Raw genomic sequence first — 17551 nt, 5'->3', positions numbered from 1 at the left:
GGCTTCCAACAAGCAAAGTCAATGAAGAAAGCCAGATTTTCACTTAATGATGGCATTTAATTGATAATGATGATGATGATGATGATGATGATGATGATGATGATAATGATGATGATGATAATGACAATGACAATGATAATGATAATTTATTAGATTTGTATGCCACCCCTCTCCGCAGACTCGGGGCGGCTCACAACAATAATAATAACAATGTGATAATGTAACAAATCTAATATTTAAAAGAAAGCATCTAAAACCCCATCATTTAAAAAAAACCATACAACACAAGCATACCATACATAAAACTATATAAGCCTGAGGGAGATGTCTCAATTCCCCCATGCCTGGCGATACAGGTGGGTCTTAAGCAATTTACAAAAGATGAATTACTTACAACTGCAGCGATTCTCTTAATAACTGAGGCAAAAAAGATCACAAAATAGGGTAAAACTCACTACCTTGCTTAGCAATGCAAATTTTGAGATCAATAGTGGTCATAAGTCAAAGACTACCTGCACATGTTAGGTCGGTGATGGAGAACCTATTTTGGTTCATGTGCCAACAGGGTGTGTGTGTGTGTGTTTGTAGGCACATGCCTGGCATGTGCACCTGCCCCGTGCTGTTCCCCCCATCCCTGTGCATGTACACAGGCCTCACTGAAGCCTGGGACAATGAAAAAATGGCCAAACTGGAAGTTCAGAAAAATGGACTTCCGGTTTGCCTGTTGGGTGGTTTCTCCCACTCTGGGGCTTCAATGAAGCCTCCGGAGAGCGAAACAGCCTTTCTCAAGGCCGAAAATCATTTATTATTTTATTTTATTTATTTATTTATTTTGTCCAATACACAATGAGGGTTTTAGTGGGTATATATCTATATACACATAGTAAAATACATGATGAAGGTTATAGAGGAGATACTCAGAGTAAAATATATCTAAGAAATAATAGAAAAGAAGATATAGGAATAGAACATATCAATGAAAGAATAGAAGAAGAGATATAGGAATAGAAGAAAGGTATAGGAGATATAGGAGAGCAATAGGACAGGGGATGGAAGGCACTCTAGTGCACTTGTACTCGCCCCTTACTGACCTCTTAGGAATCTGGATAGGTCAACTGTAGATAATCTAAGGGTAAAGTGTTGGGGGTTTGGGGATGACACTATGGAGTCCGGTAATGAGTTCCACGCTTCGACAACTTAGTTACTGAAGTCATATTTTTTACAGTCAAGTTTGGAGCAGTTAATATTAAGTTTAAATTTGTTGTGTGCTCTTGTGTTGTTGTGGTTGATGCTGAAGTAGTCGCCGACAGGCAGGACGTTGCAGCATATGATCTGCTTAGCGTGCGCATGCGTACTGGAGCTGACATAGGGCAATGCCTCGCGTGCCCTCTGATATGGCTCCATGTGCCACCTGTGGCACAGGTACTATAGATTCGCCCTCACTGTGTTAGGTGAATGTAGTCAATAAGTTCCACCCATTTCAGCGTGCATCAAACTCAGAGGAAAAGATCTGGAAGCACAATCTTCCTGTCTTTGACTAGAATGAGAGCCACCCAGTGGTATAGTAATACATTGCATTTATCAGATGTTCAAAACGAACAGTTTGGATTCTCTTTAAAGAAGAGGCTTTCATCTGCAGAAAACTCAAACAAAAGATAATTCTGTCCATTCAGGTGAAAAAAATGGCAAAGATCCAATTCACATGTTGTGTCTAAGCTCTGGTTCATCTGACTATGATCTATGCCAGTGTTTCCCAACCTTGGCAACTTGAAGATATCTGGACTTCAACTCCCAGAATTCCCCAGCCAGCGTCTGGGAGTTGAAGTCCAAATATCTTCAAGTTGCCAAGGTTGGGAAACACTGAACTATGCAATAAACCCCAAATGCCTGGGTCTGCGCAATACATTAAGCAAGTGTTTCCCAACCTTGGCAACTGGAAGATATTTGGACTTCAACTCCCAGAATTCCTCAGCCAGCGAATGCTGGCTGGGGACTTCTGGGAGTTGAAGTCCAAATATCTTCAAGTTGCCACGGTTGGGAAACACTGCATTAAGCCATTGGCTAGCAAACTGTCTTTTTTTAAGGAAATGTTTTTAAGGAAGCCAATATATAACACCCCCCTCATCTTTGATTCACCCATTCACAAGCAATTTTGTGCTCTTTGCTCTCTGATGAGAAGTATTTACTGGTTCTACAATGCCATTTTCTGTCCCCCCCCTCCCCTTCCTTTATCAGGTGAAAGGTACTTTCCTCATTTTTAATAAAAAGGCTTCGCACAAAGACAAAATGTGCTACACACACACACACACACACACACACACACACACACACACACACAAAAACCATGGAAGCATTGCCATTCATCTCTGCTGTCATTCCTCTATCCTAATTTCCTGTAGATGAAAAGCAAGATTGTTAGCTGGTCTCTTAAGGGAGAAACATTGTTATCTGCATTGGTTTTATTGCTGCTAAAGGCTATTGCTGGACAGGTATTGATACATTTGATTAAGGAAAATAACCATTCATTTCTCAAGTAAAGAGATGTGTCAATGAATTAGAATGTTGTAAGAAAAGCCTCTAGAAAGAGCTGGGATGCGGACTTTTCAAGCATGCTACACACAAACTATCTTTTATCATTTAAATGGTTTAAAATTAAAGAAGTTGAGTCATCTAAGGAGTAATACACATAACATGAGCAATCAAAAACTATTTCTACAAGAGACCTGAGAGGGTAAAGATAATTATTAGTCGTTTTATTTTGTTTTTAAGGAAAGTTTCCTGGGGAAAATATGAGTTTAATAATACTTCTTCCGCCTAGTACATTTTATTAAAAGGCATGAGCTTTCATGAGCTGCAGCTTACTTTATTAGATTGAGCAGCAGCTCATGAAAGCTTAGGTTAGGCCTTCAATAACACTTATTAAACAAAAAAGATGTTACCAGATTCCTGGGTTTTTTTGCTGCCATAGACCAAGGTCTTTTTTATCATTGAAAAATAGGAATATAGGAAACCAACTGGTTACAAAAACACAATGTTCATTGCCGTGTAGAATTTCAGGGCAGTTGAGGGCATATTTTTATCCCAACCCCTTCCATATGAATAGCTCTTTGGGAGCAATAGTTTACTTTGTTGTTGTTGTTAGTTGTGAAGTCATGTCTGACCCATTGCAACCCCATGGACATCATTCCTCCAGACCAGTGGTCAGCAATCCGCGGCTCTGGAGCCGCATGTGGTTCTTTCACCCCTCTACTGCGGCTCCCTGTCATTGGTCAGTGCCACAATTTTTAGAGGAGCTTCTGGTTGGGGGGGGGGAAGCATGACGTGCATTTGATAGGGCTTTTGGTCAGGATAGGTAGAGGAAAAAGGACACCGCACTAGGAGGAGACTCTATGGTGGGGGAACCGGACTTCCGGTCGGCTCCAGAATTGAATGGGACACTTCTGATTAGGACCTTTGTGGCTCTTTGAAGGTTTAAAGTTGCCAACCCCTGCTCCAGGCCATTCTGTCCTCTACCATCCCCTGGAGTCCATTTAAGCTCTTGCTGACTGTTTCAGTGACCCCATCCAGCCACCCCATTCTCTGTCGCCCCCTTCTTCTTTTGCCCTCAATCTTTCCCAGCCTTAGGCTCTTCTCCAGTGAGTCCTTCCTTCTCATTATGTGGCCAAAGTATTTTTGAATTTCATCTTCAGGATCTGGCCTTCTAAAGAGCAGTCAGGGTTGGTCTCCTCTAGGACTGTCTTGTTTGTTCGCCTTGCAGTCCTAGGGACTCCCAGGAGTCTTCTTTAGTACCATAGTTCAAAGGCTTCATTTCTTTGGCACTCAGCCTTCCTCATGGTCCAGTTTTCACAGCCATACATTGCAACTGGGAAAACCTAACTTTGACTATACACACTTTTGTTGGCATGGTGACATATCTACTTTTGAGAATGTTGTCTAGGTTCCCCATAGCTTTCCTCCTCAGGAGCAAGCACCTTTTAATTTCTTGGCTGAGCCCCCATAAGAACATAAGAAGAGCCATGCTGAATCAGGCCAAAGCCCATCGAGTCCAGCATTCTGTGTCACATAGTGGCCCACCAATTATCCTTGGGGATCTTGAGCAGAAACAGAAGGCAAGACCCTCCCTTTCCCTTGACTCCCAACAAGTGGTACTCAAGGGAATCCTGCCTGCCACAACCAACATAGAGGCAGCACTTGGACATCCGTTTCAATAACCATCTATATATTTGGCATCCATGAATCTGTCTAATCCTGCCTTGAAGCTATCAAGGCTGACGGGAATGGTGATCCATAGAACAGTGTTTCCCAACCTTTTTTGAGCCGCGGCACATTATTCATGTTTTCAAAATTCTGGGGAACACTGAAGGGGGGGGGGGCTAAAGAAAAGTTTGGACAAAAAAAATCTCTTCCTCCATTTCACTCTATTTCTCCCTCCCTCTTTCTCTCTCTTCCTTCCTTCCCTTCTTTCTCTCCATCCCTCTTTCTTTCTTTCTTCCTCTCTTTTTTGCTCTCTTTCTCTCTCCCTCCTTCCCTCCCTCTATGTCTTTCCCTCTCCCTCCTTCCCCCCTTTCTTTCCCTCTCTTTCTCTTGCTTTCTTTCTCTCATTCTCTCTCCCCTCCTTTTTCTCTCTCTCTCTTTCTCTCTCGTTCACCACGCCAGCAACAGAGAGAAAAAGAAAGAGCGAGAGAGAGCTGGAGAGAGAGTGGAGTGCGCAGCAGCCATCAGCCTCCTCGCCCTCCCAGACGTCCCCAGCGCCCGGCCTCGCGCCGCCTCCCGTTAGCCCGGCCGAAAGCCACACAGTCCCGGACTCCCGGATTGCTCGCTTCTCCGGCCAGCGCGGCGCTTTCCTGGGCAGATGGCTTTGCTGACCGGAGAAGCGAGCGATCCGGGAGTCCGGGACTGTGTGGCTTTGCGCCATGAAGAGAAAACGGCAGCAGGGAAAAGTCGGCCGTTTTCTCTTCATGGCGCAAAGCCACACAGTCCCGGACTCCCGGATTGCTCGCTTCTCTGGCCAGCGCGGCGCTTTCCTGGGCAGATGGCTTTGCTGACCGGAGAAGCGAGCGATCCGGGAGTCCGGGACTGTGTGGCTTTGCGCCATGAAGAGAAAATGGCAGCAGGGAAAAGTCGGCCGTTTTCTCTTCATGGCGCAAAGCCACACAGTCCCGGACTCCCGGATTGCTCACCCCAAGGCAGGAGGCGGCGGCGGAGGAGAGTGGGCGGATCGGGCGGGCAATGGGGCAGGGCGGAGAAGCCAGGGGCGCGTGGGAAGGCAGGGGCAGGGAGGTGCGGCAGTAGGTGCCTCCGGCCAAACGCGCCCCTGGCTTCTCCGCCCTGCCCCATTGCCCGCCCGATCCGCCCACTCTCCTCCGCCGCCTCTCGCCGCGGCACACCTGACGTTGTCTCGCGGCACACTAGTGTGCCGCGGCACACCGATTGGGAAACGCTGCCATAGAAACATAGAAACATAGAAGACTGACGGCAGAAAAAGACCTCATGGTCCATCTAGTCTGCCCTAATACTATTTCCTGTATTTTATCTTACAATGGATATATGTTTATCCCAGGCATGTTTAAATTCGGTTACTGTGGATTTACCAACCACGTCTGCTGGAAGTTTGTTCCAAGGATCTACTACTCTTTCAGTAAAATAATATTTTCTCATGTTGCCTTTGATCTTTCCCCCAACTAACTTCAGATTGTGTCCCCTTGTTCTTGTGTTCACTTTCCTATTAAAAACACTTCCCTCCTGAACCCTATTTAACCCTTTAACATATTTAAATGTTTTGATCATGTCCCCCCTTTTCCTTCTGTCTTCCAGACTATACAAATTGAGTTCATTTAGTCTTGCCTGATACGTTTTATACTTAAGACCTTCCACCATTCTTGTAGCCCGTCTTTGGACCCGTTCAATTTTGTCAATATCTTTTTGTAGGTGAGGTCTCCAGAACTGAACACAGTACTCCAAATGTGGTCTCACCAGCGCTCTGTATAAGGGGATCACAATCTCCCACTTCCTGCTTGTTATACCTCTAGCTATGCAGCCAAGCATCCTACTTGCCTTTCCTACCGCCTGACCACACTGCTCACCCATTTTGAGACTGTCAGAAATCACTACCCCTAAATCCTTCTCTTCTGAAGTTTTTGCTAACACAGAACTGCCAATGCAATACTCAGATTGAGGATTCCTTTTCCCCAAGTGCATTATTTTACATTTGGAAACATTAAACTGCAGTTTCCATTGCTTTGACCATTTATCTAGTAAAGCTAAATCATTTACCATATTACAGACCCCTCCAGGAATATCAACCCTATTGCACACTTTAGAGTCATCGGCAAATAGGCAAACCTTCCCTACCAGACCTTCTCCTATGTCACTCACAAACATATTAAATAGAATAGGACCCAGAACAGACCCTTGTGGCACACCGCTTGTAACCTGTCTCTGCTCAGAATACTCGCCATTAGCAATAACTCTCTGATGTCTATGCTTCAGCCAGCTTGAAATCCACTGAACTATCCAGGGATTAAGTCCAATCTTCACTAATTTATCTATCAGCTCTTTATGTGGAACCGTATCAAAGGCTTTGCTGAAGTCCAGGTAGGCAATATCCACGGCACCACCTTCATCCAACACCTTTGTGACATAGTCAAAGAAATCAATGAGATTAGTCTGACATGATTTGCCTTCAGTAAAGCCATGCTGATTTGGGTCCAATAAGTTATTGTTTTTAGGTGCTGATTTATCCTCTTTTTGAGTAGAGTCTCCATCATTTTAACTACAACTGATGTCAAGCTAACTGGCCTGTAGTTACCAGCTTCTTCTCTACTGCCCTTCTTGTGGATAGGCACAACACTGGTCATTCTCCAATCCTCAGGAACATCTCCTGTTAACAGGGATTGGTTAAACAAATCAGTCAGGGGGGTAGCAATGACAGATCTGAGTTCTTTAAGAACTCTGGGGTGGATGCCATCTGGACCCATTGCCATATTTATATTTAATCGTTCAAGTTCTTCTAAGACATCGGCTTCTAAGATCACTGGAGCTGAATCCGTACAGCTGGAAGCAATGCTATATCCCCCTATAGTATTATTTTGTAAGGTGTCTTTTGAGAAAACTGAACAGAAGTAGCTATTGAAATGGTCAGCGATCTCCTTATTCCCATCAATGCATGTATTATTCCCTGTACTAAGCTTTGTGATGCTGCAGTTTTTCTTCTTCCTATCACTAATATATCTGAAGGTTTTATCCCCCTTCTTTACAGATTTTGCAATTTCTTCCTCTTTTGAGGCTTTAGCAGCATATATTATCTGTTTCGCCTCCTTCTGTCTCATTTTATACACCTCTCTATCAGCTATACTTCCAGACTCTTTATACCTCCTATAGGCAGCCTTTTTTTCATTGACTATAGCCCTTACATCATTGCTAAACCATAGCGGTTTCTTCTTCCTTTTACCTTTAGTTATTTGCTTTACATAAAGTCTTGTGGCTTTTAAGATGGCCTTTTTTAATACAGTCCACTGGGTGCTCGCTCCTGCCATTTTATCCCTCCCCTTTAATTCATTATTTAAATATTCCCCCATTGCATTAAAATTTGTTTTTCTGAAATCTAATACTTTGGTTGCAGTGTAGGATTGCTCACAATCAGTTTTTACATCAAACCACAAACATAGATGGTCACTGCAACCTAAATTTTCTCCCACCTTGACCTCTGAAACCCAATTCCCATTTGTAAAAACTAAATCTAGAATATTCTCCCCTCTAGTTGGTGTCTTAACTAGCTATGCCAGAGCTGCTCCTGTAAAGGCCTCTACTATATTCTTACTTTTGCATGTAAGGGCACTGGGGATATTCCAGTCAACATCAGGCATGTTGAAATCACCCATAACCACAATATCTCCCTTTACTGCCATTTGGGTAATTTCATCCACCATCTTGTTGTCATGTTCCTCAGATTGCCCTGGAGGCCTATAGATCACCCCAATTCTAATGACAGAACCGTCTTTATTTTGCATGCAAATCCAGAGGGTCTCCAGATCTTTACATGTATTTTGAATTAGTATTGTTTTTAGACTTTCTTTAACATAAATGGCTACTCCACCTCCCCTTCTCTCTATTCTATCCTTCCTATATAGTGTATATCCTGGTATGGATATTTCCCATTCATTAGAATCCTTAAACCATGTCTCAGTTATGGCAATCAGATCCAAATTATCTCTAGATATTATGGCCATTAACTCACAGAGCTTGTTGCTCAAGCTTCGAGCATTCGTGCACATTACCCGAAGAACATTATTTTCCTTATTAGTTTGACCCTTATCATCTACAACTACATCTATTTTATTTACAGCTCCCTTTTCATAAGCTTCCAGAAACTGATTTATCCTCATTGGTCGGGGACAGAAATCATCCACATCTGGTACATCTCTGTCCCCTTTACCTAGTTTAAATGCCTGTCCAAAAAAGTTCTGAATTCCTCACCGAGCACCTGGGTACCTCTGTATGATGGATGTAAACCATCCCTCTTAAACAACTCCCTATTAGACCACCTACTGACATTATGACTTACATAGCCAAAACCTTCAGCTTTACACCACTGCCTTAACCACACATTAAACTCTCTGATACAAGTTGTTTTATCCTCCTGGCCACAAACCGGTAACACCTCTGAGAAAGTCACTGAATCAGTTATTTTACCCAGCTCCACACTTAGACATTTAAAATCTCTTTTTACTACATTAACATTTCTCTGGGACAAATCATTTGTGCCAAGATGCACCACCACATCAACGTTATTACCTTTACTCACAGCCTTGATAATGTTTGTAATCCGCCTCCTGTCCCTGCGGGCAGTGGCTCCTGGGAGACACCTCATCACCTTCACCACATCCTTCCTCTGTCCCAAATCAACACCTCTAACAATCGAGTCACCCACAAGAAAATGTGTCCTCTTTTTATTCCTACTAACTGGACTTGGTTTGGTGTCACTATGCACCTCGTTTACAACAACTTCTCCTTTGAACATCCCCTCATTCTCCGCCTGAGGGGCCTTGCTAATACCTTCAACATCCTTACTAATACCTTCAACATCCATCTATGGTGATCTTTGAGCCCAGGAAAATAAAATCTGTCACTGCCTCCATTTCTTCCCCATCTATTTGCCAGGAGTTGAGAGGGCCGGATGTCATGATCTTAGTTTCTTAATGTTGAGTTTCAAGCCAGCTTTTGCACACTAGTCCATTACCCATATCAAAAGGCTCTTTAGTTCCCCTTCACTTTCTTCCATTAGAGTGGTATCACCTTCATATCTGATGTTGTTGATATTTCTCCCTGCCATCTTAATTCCAACTCGTGGTTCATCTAGTCCTGCCTTTTTCATTTGTATTTTTGCAAAATCAAAATATATAATTCTTGTGTGTGCGTGTTTGTGTGTATGATGTGTATATATGCATACACATGCTGTGTGCATAGGCATGTACATCAAGACACTTAAACACATATTTCTTTCAGGTTTTCAGCAGAAGTATTTTCTGGCTCTCTTTTTTATATACTTTTCCTGTAACTTGCAATGGGAAACCTGGCATTTAACAATAGAAATTTAGTCAATTTCTTCTGCTGCATTGATCAATATGTGTTTGGGAAAATGGACAGCAACAGCAGGATACATTTGATTGGTGATGTTCTCACTTCCTTCAACATCTTTCACCCAAAGGAATGACGAAATATGGTAATACTGTTCAAGATTATTTACAACCGCACCAATAGAATTTAGTATAATTAAAATTAATTTGATGCGATTTCAGCAGAGCACAACACTACAATACCAATTGATTATATTTATGCCCAATTCTGATTCTTTATTAAAAAAAAAATATTAAAAAGGAATTGTGTTCCACAAAGAATTGCAATGAGGTTAATCACGTTCAAATCCCAGATCATCCTTCCAAATCTTTTAACACTGTCAAGATAATCAAATGTATTTAATAAAACATTATAACACTAAGAAAAATCCCTTATATTAATTGCAGTAGACAACATTTTTAAAATGTTCTTAGTAGTTCTGAGTGAAAGGGCAAGAGTTTTCTAAAACACAATTACTTTTCACTATACTGCATTTGCTGAATTTTAAATACTTTTTGAGCATAAGCATGGACATAAATTTACTCACTTACACAGTAAGAGGCACAGGCAAGTTATAGTCCAATAATTGATATTCTTAAGAAACTTCATGCAGCAGAAATTTTTTAAAAATCAAATTTTAGTCATTTTTATACGATGGTCGCCCAGAAAGCAATGCACCACATTTTTTTTCTTCAACAATTATTTATTGAACACAATGAAACTTACTCACAAGAAAGAATGATGTTTCTTCTACACTCACTATTTTCCATGTAACCACTGTTCTGTTCTATGGCCTTCCTTCAGTGAGACACATGGGAATGTATGCCCTGTGGGTACCACTCCTTGTTCTGGTCATGAAGCCATTTCTGCAAATCACCTCTAATGGCCTCATTTTCTGTGCCCAACGAGTAACCATACTTCTGTTGACTGCAGATTCTCCATAAACTGTACACAAACGTTTGTGAATGTTCCCAACAGTTTCTTTCTCGGCAGTGAGAAATTAAATGACGACACGCGGCTTGTAACGTACGAGGGTCGCCCAGAAAGTAATGCACCACATTTTTTTCCTCAGTGTACAGTAATGGTATGAATGCGAAACTTTAGATATACATTATTTGAATTGTCAGGAGTGCATATGTAAATTTTGCATTTCTTCGGACAGATTGCGAAGCTGCAGTACTGTTTCGAAATGGCGTCTGTAAGTGATGTACGTTACAAGCAGCGTGTCATCACTGAATTTTTCACTGCGGAGAAAGAAACTGTTGGGAACATTCACAAGTGTTTGTGTAGTTTATGGAGAATTTGCATGGATCTGAATGGATGCCATTCATGAAAGACATTTTGAGGATGACAAAGAGGTGATTCGCACAGTGCAGAAATGGCTTCGTGACCAGAACAAGGAGTGGTACCGTCAGGGCATATACGCCCTTGTGTCTCGCTGGAGGAAGGCCATAGAACAGGAGGGAGATTATGTGGAAAAATAGGGAGCGTAGAAGAAACATAATTCTTTCTTGTGTGTAAGTTTCATTGTGTTCAATAAATAATTGTTGACGAAAAAAAAGGTGGTGCATTACTTTCTGGGTGACACTTGTACATCATGTACAGACGCCATTTCAAAACACTGCTGCAGCTACTGAAGAAGCTGCAGCTTTCTGAAGAAATGCAAAATTTACACACACACTCCTGACAATTCAAATAATGCATATCTAAAGTTTCGCATTTGTATCATTATTGTAGGCTGAGAAAAAAATGTGGTGCATTACCTTCTGGGCGACCCTCGTAGCATGGATGGGCTGCTGGGGTGCAGGATAACATCTAGCTAAGTTTCTATGCAGTTCAGAGCAGCACTCCTGGCTGGGCCCACCTACCCTGCCCCTCCCCTCCCAGAAATCCCCACGCAGCTCATTTTGGATGCAGGAAAGTGCATAACGCACACAGAGGCTTGGGAGGGTGAAAAACAAGGCTACCAGAAGTTTGTTCCTGGTCTTCAGAGGGCCTCTGGAGCCTGCAGAAGCCGTTTTCACCCTCCTGGAGGTTCGAGGAAAGCCTCTGGAGCCCAAAAACGCCTCTCCCCCACATCATGGTGCAGGAAGGCAACTAGGCCATGCCCACTATGGCTACGCCCACCCAGCAACAGGCCAGAGAACCCCTTGCTAAACTTTTTGAAGCCCACCCCTGATTTATAGTGAGGAAACTGGGAGACACAACACCAATGTTATCTGAACTACGTGGCATATACCGTATTTTTCAGAGCATAAGATGCACTTCTGTTCCCGCCAAAACGAAGAGGATGGAAATGTCGGTGCGTCTTATACACCAAAGGCAGCCATTTTTACTGTCCTGAAGTCCCACCCCTAATGCCCGTTTTTGCAAAAATTGGGCCATTTTTCACCCGTTTTTTCACAAAACACACCAGTGTGGTGAAGTGCTTTAAAGTATCAGGTTTAAAAACTGGGAGGCCTTGAGTTTTAATCTGCCTTTGGCACAAAGCCAACTAGTGACTCTGAGCCACTTGCTCTGTCTTAGCCCACAAAAAGGTTTCTCCATTTCCATTAGAGTGTCCTAATTAAGGTGCCATCAATGTCAGGCTTTTTCCACACTTCCTCGGTAAGTTAAGTTTATTTGCCAAATTACACTGTACTCTGAAAGAACCTTATCAGCTTTTCAAGTCTGGATTTAATAGATATACTGTAGTAACAAAAGGAGGGCAAAAGAGAACAAATTCACTGCTGTTCTGGTTAATCAGTTCTGAGATTATGCTTTGAAAACCAGCCAAAAGCACCTGAAAGGAAGGATGAAAACATTCCTATAAGTCTATACTACTTTCTGGGTTTCCCCTACTGAAAGCTGTCAAGATCTTTCTCCTGCAAATGAAAAGCAGATTCTTGCTCATGGCCATTATTGGTCATCTTATGTTTACAGCCTTCAAAATACACAAAGAAAGTAAATGATTTACTCCCAAATGGGTTACATGCCTACACAGTCAAGATCCACATTACTTTCTCTGCTTTTTTTCATGAGCCACAAGCAGAGAGAGAATTCAGCTGTGACATCTGATCTGAGCCCTTCTTTTAAGTTGGGGTGGAAACCTCACTCCTCCCCTCCCCTCTGCTACATCTGAGACAAAAGTGAATGACAAAAAAAACCAACCTTCCCACCTAGCTTAGCTTTCAGCTCTAGGATGTCAGGTACTGTTAGAGGCAAATTCAATTATTGATCCAAGTATGTATAAAAGGGAAGTTGTCCTGAGTACAAGAGGAAGCACGGAAGGTTAATTATGTAGGACACTTGTCCACTCTGCAAACATTAGAGTCAAAGTCTGAATGATGGAAATAAAGAACAAGGAAACATGAGGTCAGAACTTATATTCAAACAGCTGAAATTAATTCCTGAAGATAGCTTGTCTAAATTAGAAGTGCATCTGAAATAAAGCCGTGAATTATTACAGGATTTAATCCCTTAATAAAACTGAGATAATTATTATTTATGTGGTTCACCAATAACTAAGGTCCACTAAGTCTCCCCCCCCCCAGTCTTTACATTTTTTGAAGTTTAATATTACAGAGAAAATCTTCTTAGCCTTATTGTGTGAATTGATAGAAACAACTGTCTGCCTCTGATAAATTAAACAGATTATTTATTTCTGTTGAATTAAAGTAAATTGATAGGATTATTTTTACCATTTTATATCAAGATACTTTTACAGATACCAGATTGTTATAGCTACTGTTGCAAATGTAACATGTGGAACAAATGGTGAAAAGCCTTGGGATGAACAGCATTTCAAATCAACTTGCATGGACTTGGATAAGTGATAAAAATACAGCTATCATTAATAGCCATAAAAATAATTTGCATAGTAGTTAACTTACTATTTACTTTATAAATATATTATATTCATCTCTGGAGTAGGGAGTCTCACTGGAAAATGTTGTACATACTCCTGATCAGTTGGAGGATGATGAAGATATTGAGGACTGAGATTCAGATAGTGTTTATGAATTAGTGGGGGGCCTGAGGTTACAGGTAGTAGAACAGGTGGGAGGCCAACCACAGGATGGGGCTATGAGTTCAGGATCTAGCGAGGGAGAATCAGACGCTCGCTGGGTTAACCCTAAATTTAGAAGGGCCCAAAAACGTAGAGAATAGAGGTCTGGAAGAAGATATTAAGGAGAGGAATGGGTTAAATACTGTAGTGATGTATTTGGCACATCAGGGGGTCAGTAGAGAAGAAGGGTGGAGTTTCAACGTTGCTGAAGGGAAAATGGATGTGCTTTTTTCCCGCGCTAAAGTAAGCAAAAGTATTCTGTGTTGTTAACAGTCAGTTCTGCTGTTTTTCAAAGTTATGCTGTTAGGAAAATAAATCTAGTTAAGTGGAGCAGGAGAAGGAATTTTAGGAATGCAGCTAAGAGAGATAACGGACCGAGTGCCTGTATGGAATGTGTTTGAATTACAGGGGAGCAGAGAAAGAAATGGAGTTTCTCTATTCATGAAATGATGCATTTAATAAGAGTTATTTGTAATTGCTAAATTTCTACCAGAAACCAGAACAGAGAAGAGCCTCATGCTGGGAAAGATTGTGGGCAAAGGAAGAAGGGGACGACAGAGAATGAGGTGACTGGATGGAGTCACTGAAACAGTAGGCATGAACTTAAATGGACTTCAGAGCAGGGGTCTCCAACTTTGGCAACTTTAAGCCTGGAGCACTTCAACTCCCAAAATTCTCCAGCCAGCTTTTGAATTCTGGGAGTTGAAGCCCACCAGGCTAAGTTGCCAAGGTTGGAGACCTCTGCTCCAGAGGATGGTGGAGGACAGGAAGGCCTTGAGGAAGATTGTCTAGCGGGTCACAATGGGTCAGACACGACTTCACTAACAACAAATATTCATCTTATAGGTATGGCTAAGAGATTATTTTGAAACAAGTTGTTGGTTTTTTTAGGCAATCTAGAGTTATTTTCAAACGTCTTTAAATTCACAAAAACTTGACTAGGAATTACATTCTTCTAACACAGCGTTTCCCAACCGGTGTGCCGCGGCACACTAGTGTGCCACGAGACACAGCCAGGTGTGCCGCAAAGCGCCTAGGGAAGCTCCAGCTGGGCGGGGCGCTGCCGGTGCCGACCTGGAGCTCCCGCTCGCAGCTGTCCCCCGGTTCCTGCTCGATGCCGCGGTTTTCGGCGCTCTCCTGCTGGGCCCCAAAGAAGGAAGGCAGGCACGAAGAAGGAGAGCTTCATTCTTCGCGCCTTTTTCCCGCCTTCCTTCTTTGGGGCCCAGCAGGAGAGCGCCAGAAACTGCGGCATCAGGTAGGAGCCAGGGGACAGCTGCGAGTATGAGCCCCAGGACGGAGGCACCGGCAGCGCCCCGCCCAACTGGAGCTTCCCTGGCGTCCGCGGCAAGTGTCCTTTGTGGCCCGGCGGGAGGGCACTGGCGGTGGGAGGGGGTGGCTGCAGCGGCCGCAGGCAGTCGCGGGGAGATGGCGGCGGCGAGAGGGAGCTCTCTCTCTCTCTCAGCTGACTGCAAGCGGGAGCCCTGACGGTGGCGGTTGGACATGCTGCTGGACGTCGTACATGCTGGCGCTGCGGGCCTGGCATATACGGTGTCCAGCAACACATCCAGCTGCCGCCGTCAGGGATCCCGCTTGCAGTCAGCTGAGAGAGAGAGAGAAAGAAAGAGAGACATATAAGAGAGGCAGAGAGAGAAAGAGAGACATAGCAAGAGAGGCAGAGAAAGAGAGACAGAGCGAGAAAGAGAGACAGCAAGAGAGGCAGAGAAAGAGAGATAGAAAGAGAGACATAGCAAAAGAGGCAGAGAGAGAGAAAAAGAAAGAGAGACATAGCAAGAGAAAAAGAGAGACTTAGCAAGAGAGGCAGAGAAAGAGAAAGAGAAAGAAAGAGAGACATAGCAAGAGAGACAGAGAGAGAGAAAGAGAGAAAGAGAGAGAAAGAAAGAAAGAGAAAGCAAGAGAGGCAAAGAGAAAGAGACATATAGCAAGAGACAGTGAAAGAGAGAGAGAGCAAGAAAGAGAGAAAAAAGCAAGAAAGAGATAGCAAGAGAGAGAGCAAGGGAGAGAGAAAGACATAGAGGAAGGGAAGGAGGGAGAGAGAAAGAGAGCAAAAAAGAGAGGAAGAAAGAAAGAAGGATGGAGAGAGAGAAAGAAGGGAAGGAAGGAAAAGAGAGAAAGAGGGAGAAATAGAGCGAAAGGGAGGAAGAGAGAGGTTTTTTTTGTCCAAACTTTTCTTTAGCCCCCCCCCCTTTCAGTGTTCCCCAGGATTTTGAAAATATGAATAATGTGCTGCGGCTCAAAAAAGATTGGGAAACACTGTTCTAACACATGGACAGAGTTTTCATTTAGCCTAGGCTGAGATCCTCATGGAGGTTGTTTTTTTTTAAGTTGATGGCTGCAACTGTGTGATCAAAGTTCTGCTGTTTTTTACATGCATGCATTTTAAAAAGGGACTTATTTGCAATTGTGCTGTCTTGGCTTTCTGACCTCCACCTGCAGAGAACCCCTGGTTTGGACATTTTTAGTGGTACCGGGTTAGGTTTCACTTATTCAAATTTAAAATAAATTGTTCCAGAGTCATTCTATCATGTATTTGGGGCAGAACTAGAGACAAAATACATTGAATTAAACCACAATCTATGCCGTGGCTAAAAGTGAGAACTATATTTAGAAATGGACAGTATATTTAGAAATGGGCAGCCTTTCAAAATTCTGTTATTCTATCGTACAACAATTTCCTAATAATTTATTAACTTAAGCTCAGGAAAAAATGTTCTTTGGCCTGCTCTTTTCCAATCCAGAAAATTGTCTCTCTAAACCCCCAAGGATTCATAAGGCACCTCTCTGGGTCTTTCCTCTCTGTGATGAAAGTGATAAATTATTATGAGTTAACCCTGCGACTATGCTCAGGTCTATATGACCCAAAATGAAATGTGAGACCCTGTAGATTATTTGTCATGTGGATCTGAAATTTGTGACTAATTGACTTTTCCTCATTTGAGGAGTTATTATGAGTGTGGGTTTTTTCATTTTATTTACTTTTTGCTATAAGCTGATTGTTAAATGCAAACACAACACCAGGGTTAAGAGTAATGTTGCTTTTGTTGGGAGGGAGGAGTTGAATCCATGGACTAGAGAACATACTATATTGGAGTCCAGGTCACAAAGTGACTTCTTTGAAAACAACTAATTTGTTCATTAAATATTGTGTGCTAGGTGCAACCAGTGGCAAAGCATTAGGTTTACCATATATGGCCTGCAAACAAAAACAAAAACACAGAAGGTAAAACTGGTCTTAATTTCCATCTAGTGGTCATCTAGATTTTTGCAAGCCATGTCTGTAAACCCTGAAGAACAGCAACTTACATGAAAGCAACCAGGTGACACTTCACCTTCTACTCTGTTTTCTCCTCAGGTTTTTAAAAAAACTATTACATGTATCCATTGTGTATGGAGATACAGGCGCATCCATTGATCACTTTTAGTTTCTAAATGTATATTTAAGGTGACCTAAAAATATAGAGTTTGGTCTACTAGTGCAGTGTTTTTCAACCAGTGTGCCGTGGCACACTAGTGTGCCGCGAGACATGGTCAGGTGTGCCGTGAAGCTCAGAGAGAGAGAAAGCAAGAGAGAGAGAGAAAACAAGAGAAAGAGAGAGAGAGAGAAAGAGAGAGAGAAAGAAAGCAAGAGAGAGAGAGAAAGAGAGGGAGGGAAGGAGAGAGAGAGAAAGACATAGAGGGAGGGAGAGAGGGAGAGAGAAAGAGAGCAAAAAAGAGAGGAAGGAAGAGAAATAAAGAGGGATGGAGAGAGAGAGAGAAAGAAAGAGGAAGGAAAAGAGAGAAAGAGGGAGGGAGAAAGAAATAGAGTGAAGGGGAGGAAGAGAGAGAGAGAGAATTTTTTTGTCCAAACTTTTTTTAGCCGCCCTCCCGCTC

This window comes from Erythrolamprus reginae, chromosome 2, assembly GCF_031021105.1.
Source record: "Erythrolamprus reginae isolate rEryReg1 chromosome 2, rEryReg1.hap1, whole genome shotgun sequence".
NCBI classification, from domain to species: Eukaryota; Metazoa; Chordata; class Lepidosauria; order Squamata; family Dipsadidae; genus Erythrolamprus; species Erythrolamprus reginae.
The sequence above is the reverse complement of the archived record's forward strand: the minus strand, read 5'-3'. Positions refer to the sequence as shown.